The sequence below is a fragment of the Coptis chinensis genome, chromosome 3, assembly GCF_015680905.1.
Source record: "Coptis chinensis isolate HL-2020 chromosome 3, ASM1568090v1, whole genome shotgun sequence".
In the NCBI taxonomy this organism is placed as follows: domain Eukaryota; kingdom Viridiplantae; phylum Streptophyta; class Magnoliopsida; order Ranunculales; family Ranunculaceae; genus Coptis; species Coptis chinensis.
Genome location: NC_141458.1, coordinates 89,217,070 through 89,227,652, shown reverse-complemented (window position 1 = coordinate 89,227,652; position 10,583 = coordinate 89,217,070).

Here is a 10,583-nt window from a genome sequence, read left to right as displayed (position 1 = left end):
TCTTGAACCAGGACTCCGAATGCGACAAGTGAGCTGCTCAGACAATCAGGGCGATGAACTCTACGCATAGGCAGGAAGTTGTAAAATTGCCCAAAGACTGGACCGCCACTGGACTACACATAGGACCCACTATGCGGGCCCGCAAGATTAGATGAGTCATCAACCATGGAGCATGTCAAGACAAAAATGACAAATTATTGGTGCAAAGTTGACACCTTGCATGTAATTAATTAGATTAGGTGTTAATAGTGAAAAAAAAAGGCAAGGTGTCACTTTGTTTTAATGTGATGGATAAAAATGAAGTAAATGTGGTTTGATGTTTCACATGGGAGGAAATGAGATGTCTCTCAAATGGAGAAGAAAACAAAACAAGGGGGAACACTCCATTTACTCCCTTGACTTCTTTTTCCTTACCTTGTATTATTTTAGTTCCTTAGTGATTTGGATATTATTTAGTTTTTAGTTTTGGAAGAAAAGCTTGTAATAGTTTTAATAGAGAAAACTTTGGTTTTCTTCTAGTTGAAAATAAATCAAAAGCAAGTGAGTTAGATAATTAGTCTTCTTTTTCCTTTTTCTCTCTCTCTTTTTGTACTTTCTAACTTGTAATCCTTCATCCCAAGGATCATGAGCTAACTTCCCCTTGGGGAGTTAATCAAACTCATGTGAGGGAAAAATCTTTGTTGTTGGTTTGGTGGGTTGTTTAGGAAGAACAACTAGACCTACACCCTATCCCAAAATGATAGTTGGTGTAGTGTCTAGTTAGGGATCAAAGTGATGAGCTTAGAGATAAGTCATTGCTTTGGTTCCACTTGCTAGCACGTATGAGCTTAGAGATGAGCCATACATGTTAAGGATCAAGTTTTCTTCTATTAGACTTGTCTATGAGTTCTAGGAAGAATAAAATCAACTTATTAAAATCAACAACCAAAGTTAACTTCACATAAGGAGGATTAACTCTCCATATTTTCTTTTTGTAAATCGTATTGTGTTTTAGTTGCATTCACTTTTAATTTTTTTATGTTTGTGTAGAAAAGAAACCTAGTATTAGTATTTAAACTTACTCACTAGTTCCCTAAAAGTAAAAACCAAGTTGAAGTTGTCCTAGACTTTAGGTTAGATCGAATCTTTACTCCAACTATATGAACACGAAATTTTGTGAGTAAGGAAACTTTGAATTTGCACTTTTGTCAAATTAGAGAGACAATCTCTAACGTAGTAAAAAGTGGATATCATTTAGTTAAGATTGGTCTTAGCCTTGCATGAGATTAAGGTCAGGCCGAAGAAAAATGCCTAACGTAATCAACCGACAGCGTCAACAAACACGCCTTTCTAGTATACCACTCACTACACCTCTAGCTAATATACCACACACCACACCTGAAATAATGGCTGAAGAAAGAGAGTCTCCTCTCTCTGACTTTTACAAAGCCTTGAACGATAGCCCAAAATCTTACATCGTTCTATCAGACCCAGTGGGGGATTTCCGAATCCCCCCAAATATATTTAATTTGTTACCCATTTTTCATGGGTTAGATCATGAAAAACCTTATCAACACATGCGTAGGATTGACCAAGTCCTTACTACATTCCATCATCCTACAGTTGGTGCTGAACAAATTAAACTAAGGGTGTTTCCTTTCACTTTAGCCGATAAGGCGGCGTCTTGGTTAACTCCCAAAGCGCTAATTAATTCTGCAATGGACTCGTGGGCCAAACTTGTTCAACTATTTATGGAACATTTTTACCCACCACTGAATACCGATGAAATGCTTTCCAAGATTCATTTTTTTCGACAGAATCCTCATGAAGCAATTTCAGAGGCTTGGAATCGTTTCACCGATCTTCTTATAGAGTGTCCACACCATAACCTCGCGAAAGACACGCCAGTTCGTACCTTTTTCAAAGGACTTTTACACCACCATAAAGAAGTCCTTGACATAATGAACGGGGGTAGTTTCCTCAGTAAGGGAGCCTAAGAGGCTTATAAATTTTTAGAAGATCAAACAAAGCGTAATAATAACTTGGGGGGTAGTGACGATATCTCTCGTTCCGCTAGTTCTTCTACAACAGTTAAGGCCGCCGGTATGTTTGAGATGAAACCCGATCCTGAACTTAAAAATTTAATCGAATCTCTAACTAAAAAGGTAGAGGCTATTTCTATTTAACAAAAGTCTATTTCCGTCATGAATGCCAACACAAATCCATGTAATTTCTGTTTGAGTCCAGAGCATCCTGACTCCTATTGTCCTCTCGCCTATGAATAACAACAATCACAACAAGATAATATTTGTTCCATTAATAGTGAACCTAACACAACTTCGCGACAAAACCCCAACTTCGGTTGGCGAAATACAACAACCTCCAAGGTTGTTTAACCCAAATGTTAGGCCAACAAATAATTACAACCAAGCTCAACCGAGGCAAGGACAAGGGCAAGGAAATTATAATAATTATAACAATAATAATTATAATGCTAATAGAGGAATCGTGCCGGTAAATAATAACTATCAAAATACACCCATTAATAATCAACGTAACATAGTTCCTGTCACACAACCTATAGCTAACACTCCTCCACAACGGATCGTTTCAACGCCTTTATGCAAACCCAACAACAGATTTTACAAGCTATCCAACTTTCTTTACAGTAGTTAGCACAAGAGAAAGTACAACCCAAAGGTGTGTTTCCAGGTCAAGCGATACCAAATCCTAAAACAACAAACACAGGCTTTGAGGTAAACGATAACACTAGTACGGAAAATGTGAATGTAGGTGAGCTAAATTTCATCACCACTCTCCGTTCTGGCAGAGTGGTTGATAACAACGTAACTATGCCTATAGTTACCCCAACCATGGTCCCTACAACAGATATTGTACTAGATACCGACGTAGAAACTGAAGATCCTACCCCTGTAGAGGTATCAGTTAAACCACAACCTAAGAAACAGAAAGCTAAGGTTAGACATCCAGTTGACCCATATGCTAAATATAGAGAGAAACCACCGTTTCCCCAGAAATTAGCTATGTTGAACAAGGATACAAATTACGATGAGATTAGGAAAGTTTTCAAAAATCTAACAATAAACCTTCCTTTTCTTGAAGCAATTAAAAAGTTACCTCATAACGCTAAGTTTCTTAAAGAGTTGTGCACTACTAGGCGTAAGACAAAGATTCCTAAAGACGCCTTTTTAACTTAACAGTTTCCAACTTTAATGGAACACAATAGAATCGTTAAGTACAAGGACCCTGGTCGTCCTACTGTACAATGCACCTTAGAAGATACTCACACGACCACTGCTTTATTAGACACTCCCTTATTATTTATATAAACAAATAGGTCTACAAGAAATGCAACCTACAACAATGACGTTGCAATTAGCTGATAAATCTATCAAGTATCCTAAGGGTGTAGTGGAAAACGTGATGGTTAAGCTTTAGGATTTCTACTATCCTGCGGATTTTGTTATCCTCGATACAGAAGTCGCTAACGACTCTGTTTCGATCATTTTAGGGCGCCTTTTCTTGATTATAAACGGCTCATTTTGTTGTTTAGTGTACTTCCTTATAATTCCATACATTGGTAAGTGCACCATTTAGGTAACCGGGCCCTCCCTATGGAGTGTGTGGCTGTAAGTACCAGATCCTAAGTCTACGTTTAACATAACTCACGTTTTCTACTATTGCATGTTTTCTCGGTTTTTGAGTCATGTTCCTCTACGGTGTGAATTATGTATTAAATCTTTTTCATAAAAAAAAATAAAAAAAATTGTTAAAATCACAAGCATAGTAATTTAGGAAGTCTCGGGAATCTGACTTTAAAAGACCCACTTTTAAAACAAATTTTCTAAACTATGTTGTCTAAAATTTGTTTGGGGGTGGGGTGTTCATTTTTCTGTCCTTGATTGTTCAACGTTCCATTTGTCTTGCTTAGGCCGTTTAATTATATTTCGATTTGGGTTGACATTATCTATGAATTTAGATTTTATTCGTTCGCATAACTTACATCATGCATGCACTTCGAGACATTTTCCATCTTCTTATATGTCACCCATGGTCAGAATAGAATGTTTTATAGATTATTGGATTGGAAATTCTCTCTTGATCATTTCCATATCTCATTCGCAAAAATCGGACCGGTAACGAAGCGGCAATTTTAGTTTGAAGTTGCGCGGGAAAACTGGCAAATTTCGTAAAATCGAATTGGGCTTGGGCCCAATATCTCGAATGCATGTGCACCGCTCGTGCGTCCCTTTCCTTCAAACCAACAGATCGCGAGTTTCCTTTTTCCCCACCGCCATTAACAAAGCTTAAAACCTAGAAACCAAAATAAAATAAAATAAAATAAATAAATAAAAAAACCTAACTACACCCACGCCCACAATACAATCCCAACTTCAAATCTTCTCCAAAACATTCCCCTACCAATTCCGACCTTTTTAAACCACCAAAACATCCAAAAATAAAAAAAAAAAAAAATAGAACTGCCACCGCCACCACCGCGCCTCCTCCTATTATTTTTAGTGAGTTTGTTTCAAAACTCGTCTCTCTACCTTATTCAAACCCACAAATCCTATCAAAACTCCAATAGCTCTAAGACGAAGAATGTTGCAAGAACAAGCTTTTACTGCTGCCCGCTTTACGCCGTTTTTTTTTTACGAGATGATTAGGAGGAATTGGAATAGGTTATGGTACTTGACAGATGACTTCTACCACTCCAATTTGGTCGAACAATTCTATAAGAAGAGAGAGTTAGAGAGTCAGAAAATTTTCATGATGGTGGCTGGGACTATGAGAGAATTATAGAGAGAGAAGTTGGCTGAGATTTTAGGCATTACGCGTGAACGCCACCTCGAAACCAACTTGCAGGAATCCCAATATACTGGAGTTCCTGCATTAATGAAAGACACTTTCATGGAGGGTCAATACAATTTGAATTCTCATTGTGCTCGACAGTCATCTCTGCTAACCAACCAACTGGTTGTAGCTCAGTGGATTGGTAAGAACGTCATTGGGAAGGAGAAAGTGAGCGACATCGGTTTGACATGTCTGCACGTTCTCTGGATATTGCAAGAGAAAAAGGATGAATTTTGGATCCTCGAGTTTTTGATAAATATGATTAGAGGAGTTGGGAAGAGTATTGCACCATTTCCTACTTTAATTACGAAGCTAATGTTGTCTTGGGGGGGGAGAGAAGGGAAACCAAGAACTGAGTGGACTATGTTGAAATTGCATTTAAATGAAATTATTTATACGGAGTGTATCCAAAAGACTTGGAAGTTGTCGGAGGATAGGGTGGTTGATTCGGATGAGGAAATGGAGGATATGACATGTTTGGATGAAGATGCCTTGGAGAGGTGTACTTCTGATTTAGAACGCATGTCAATGTTGCATACTGGCGTGTGTTGCGTTTATGGTATTTGTGAAGATGTACGGGATAGGCAGATTATAATTCGCAATAAACAAAAGAACCTTCAGATGAGTTTTAAAATGCTCGAAAAGGGTTAGGAGGATCTCTTGTGTAACATGGAGGCACTCCTTCAGCGTCACGATGCGCATTATACAGAGATGAAGGCAAAGATGAAACCAGCAATGGAAGCACAACGCCTATTCCAAGTAGAGATTCTACGACGCATGCCACCCCTAGGGGGTTCTATCTCAGATGAGTCTGAGAGGCATGAGCGTCGTCGTCAAAGGACGGATGGCTCGGTGCCATCTTCATCCCAGGCCTAATCTCCATCTCAGCGTCCATCTTCATCACGTGGCTAGGTGTTTCGAAAAATTTGTTATTTTGATGTTATTTAGTTGTTTTTATTGTTTTTATTATTTCAGATGTTAATTTTTTAATTCCATAGTTAAATTTGAATTTGGTAGTTACATGTTATTTGAATTTCATTTTTAATATGATGTGGTTCTTTTCAAATTGTGCGTTATTTTTATTGTTAATCCCACCTTCCCGAATTGTTTGGGGGTGGTATTACTTATTCTAACATGATTTTTATATGATCCTCATTTTAGAAGTTGTTTTGGAGTGATGGTTGAGAATATTGCCGATATTGGCATGGCTATGAGTAAATATTGTGGTAGGATGAAATCTCAATAAGTTAGGCAGTTACTACCCTAAATTCAACCTAAAAGATATTAGGTTTGTTTTAGAATCAAGAATATGGGTTGTTTCCGTTTTCGGTTTTGGAAATTTTTTTTTCCGGGAATTGCCTTAAAACTTTTTGGAAACTTCCCGATTCGTTTTGGAAACTAAAAACCTATATAAACTTCATTCATTCTCCACACACAACTCACATCTCTCACTTTCATCTCTCACCTTTCACTCCCAAGTTTTCCTTCTTTTTCCTTCTCACTTCAGCATTTCAGCACCTCGGAGCGAGCATGCGCCTCAGTGGAGCGCGACCCGTACCCAGAACACTGTAAGTCCAAATTCACTTGAGCACGACCCGCACCCATTCAAGGCTTCAGTTGAGCGCACCCCGTGCCCTGACCCCCGTGGGCACGAAAAATCCAATTTTTTGTGGTTTGTTCCAGGATCGTTTGCAGCTGTTCCAGAGGGTAGTTTTGAGATGACATCTCCTACAATCATACCGGAATAGTTTTTCGAAGATTTGTTCCAAAGCACCACCTATGGTGCTTGGTTTCGCGAGGTGATCATACACGTAGGCTGGGAACCACTAATGGTAAGACCTGATGAACATTATTCTCTAGCACTTACATCATATTTTTATGATAATTGCATGTTCTTTGATAGATTGGATGTAGAACAAGTGTTCTCCATCAACATTGAGGATGAACCAATGGAAATTACCAGGTTCTTGCTAGCATTTGTTCTTGGACATGTTATGCCCCCTGAAATACAAGACCCATGGGGCTATTGGGTAGATAATATGTATGTCTACACCTATGAGTTTTTGCATGAGGCTTATGGGGCAGGAATTTTCCGTATCGAGGACCAAGGGGAATATAACGTCGCCCTTGGTAGCCTGTCCATGAACGTGGGCACTGTCACACCCCGAATTTCGACAGAATTCGGAAAAACATTATTTGTTCTCGACTCTTCGATCTCCGAGGTGTGACGCACTCTCAACTTCCAAAAACCCATAAAAAGTTCAAATATGCGGATAATTTAAAAACCAATAAAAATTTTAACTTAAACCAAAGTCCTCTTCATTACAAAAATTAACAAATGAAAATGCAAATAACCTTATCTTAACTGAAAATCTATATCACCTCAAAGGAAAACAAAGCCTACCCTGAAATGCGACGCTAACGCAAACCACAAGCAAAGAATCTTCTTCTTCAACACTAAACCTGTCAAGACTTATCAACTATGTTCATTTAATGAACACACCCGATAAGCAAACATGCAAATCGGGTCAGCATTATAAAAATGCTGGTGTGAGTAGCTCTAAAATACAACATATATTTATACCAAATATATACACAAACCTTACGGCAGTTAGTTCCTCCACCGAGGCGCTTTAACTTTCAACGACTAATACAACATCCTTACGTACAATAATTTAGGCAGGTAGTTCCTCCACTGAGGCGTCTTAACTTCCCACTAACCACACAACAAACTATACGCATAATAAATAAGGCATGTAGTTCCTCCATCGAGGCGCCTTAGGTTCTAACTAAACAAATAACAAACATATTACCATAATTATATTATTTAAGGCTTTCTTTGCGTGTCCCTAAAATCACGTCGTATCTATGTCTTACCTAGTTTTCCTGGCTACCACAATCGCTACCCAACGCCGAACATGTACATCCACATGCCTCCCCTTACATAATGAACTACTTCGTGCGTAACTACCCTGAGCGGGATGCCGCACACCAGGTAACCCTCACACGAAAGCAATTATGTAAGTACTGCCACTATTCGGCATAAAATATCGCGCGTCTCGTTCTATTTTGCGAACAGAATAATCAAGCCACTATTCGGCTACGATTGCCCAACACATGGGTCAATCAACATATTATATATACACCCTACACAAAGGGCCAATCATATCACATACGCCCACACAGGGCAAATCACATGAGTTGTGGTAGTCAGGTTCTAGGATTTTCGTTACGTAATTTATTCAGGTGTCATACCTTTATGACTCATAAAATTCCACTATATCACGTGCAGGTCAAATACCTTATTGCACTAAGCTACAATGTTTATAAATATCTCAATATATCTCATATCCATTTTCATTCTTTCACATGCCAATATATTATTGCACTAAGCCACAATCCCGTGGGCAAATATTCACCAATACTATACTACCTCATAGTAGCATCTCACATATATATTAATTGAGTATTTATACATTTTTTTCCTCCAAAACTATTGCATTTAATATATATATATCCCAAGATATTATATAATGTCACAATATCAACATCAAATCTTAATTAGATAATGACCACCAAATTTATACAAGCTTCCACAACATTTTAGCATTTGATTTGTTCATACAATTTACAACATAAAATGTAGCACAATTAAACAGTCTACAGTCCACAATCAAAGCCCAATATATATATGCTTTACACACTACTCACGTCAAATCTTAATTAGATAATGACAAACAACGTTATATAATTTTCGACAATATTTTATTACTATATTTGTCCATATTCTTAAATATGTGAAAAACTGGAAAAAGTCAACATTCCACAGTCAACGGTCAAAGGTCAAAATCAACGATCAAAGTCAAAAACAAAGTTAACACATCATGGTCGAAGTCAAACTGTTAGTGTCAAAGTCAAACTGTCGTTTCTATGTTCAACAGGTTCAGGGTCATAGCCATGGTTCATGGCTAAGGTCAATGTGCATGGCTCATGGGCTCATGACCAAGGTAATGGTTCGGACCCAACTGGCCAAGCCCAAACCTTAGAACCCGAAAGTCTAAACATTTAAAGACCCAATTAGATCTATTTTAAGTTATATGGACCGGCCCCAAAACTAACTTGAAACTGGTCCAAAGAAAAGCAATTAAAACTGGCCCCCAACAAGAAATAGAACCGGTCCAACTCATAAGATTAATATCGGCCCAAAACAGAAAATTGGATTTCGGCCCAACCAACTAAACAAGCTAGGCCCCAACCAAAACTAAAACATTTCGGCCCAACTAACAAAACATTTCGGCCCAAGACAAATAATTAGAATTTGGCCCAGCAAGAAATAGAACCGGCCCAACCGATTAAGCCCAAGCCCAAACCGAATTACTGTTCATCTTCTCCAACAGTTTCTCTCCTCCACCACCACCAAAATCGACCACCACAAGATTCCAATCGACCACCCAATTCAACCAATCGGTTTTAACCCCTGTGAAAACCCCTACCACTTTATTAAATGCGAAATCCTCAATTCATTTAATTCAAACTTCACCCAAAACTAGATCTAGAATATTCCGACCGCCATTAATGGCTTCCACCACCTTTCAACAGCCCCCATCCAAATTCCAACATTCAAACATACCTCAACAACCCACAAAATCAACCAAAAACCGTTCTAACTGTTTTGCTGTAGTGTTTGGGCAAGCCGCCATTAACAAGTCTTGGGAGCTTCCACCAAGCTCTACTGCCGACCCCCAACCACACCACAGACTCCAATCCATAACCCGACCACCGTATTCCATCCCCCACTAACCTCCAACAATACAAACCCACAACAACATAAAAATGAGTTCAAACAGCCATAAACAGGACGCCATTAACGTCTCCGTCCAAACTCCAACAGAACTCCAACAGTCACCCAAATCAAACCTCAATAGCCAAACCTACAATCCCTTACTCCCCCCGACATCATACAACCCAAAACAAAACCACCCACGCATAATAGTAAAACGAGTTCAATACAAAGTTAGTTTGGCGCAAGGCCTTTAACAAATTTCTTCAGCAGAGTTTTCGACGGTTTAATAACTACGCAAAATGGTATACTAACCTTACCTAGTTTTAACAGTTCAACAGGACGCCAAAGATAATGAGCAGTAACGAAATGAAATAAAACATGGGACAGTAAACTGTTGCTGTATACGGTGAAGTAGAAAAACTAACTACTCACCTTAACTAACAGCTCGACGAATTCCTCCTAGTCCGAATCGTCGCGCTCCACCCTCCAGCAATCCAGCTTTTATCTCTGCCTCCATTTTTATCATTTTTTTATTCTCCAAGAACCCTATTCTCTATAACAATGTGTTTATATATTTGGGTCTGAAACCCAAGCCCAACACAGACTCGGGCCCAGAAACCAGGCCCACATATCCAAATCCAATCCAACCGATTTTTAAATAAATAATTTAATTAATTAATAAATAAATATATATTTTAAATACGGGAGTTACAGGCACTGTTATGTTTTGGCTCATGCTAAACATATTAGGGGAATGGCGTTTTTCTTCTGTGAATGATGCCACTTGTAGCGTCTTCCTTGCCTTAGCCACAGGACGTATGTTTTATGACCTTCCCCAAACCTTAGTTTCTAGTTTAGCGCGAGCCCATAGCATGAGGCATAAGTACCTTCTTATGCCTGTTTTAGATTGTCGTATTATGCTATGTTTCTTCCCTATTTTTTGTAC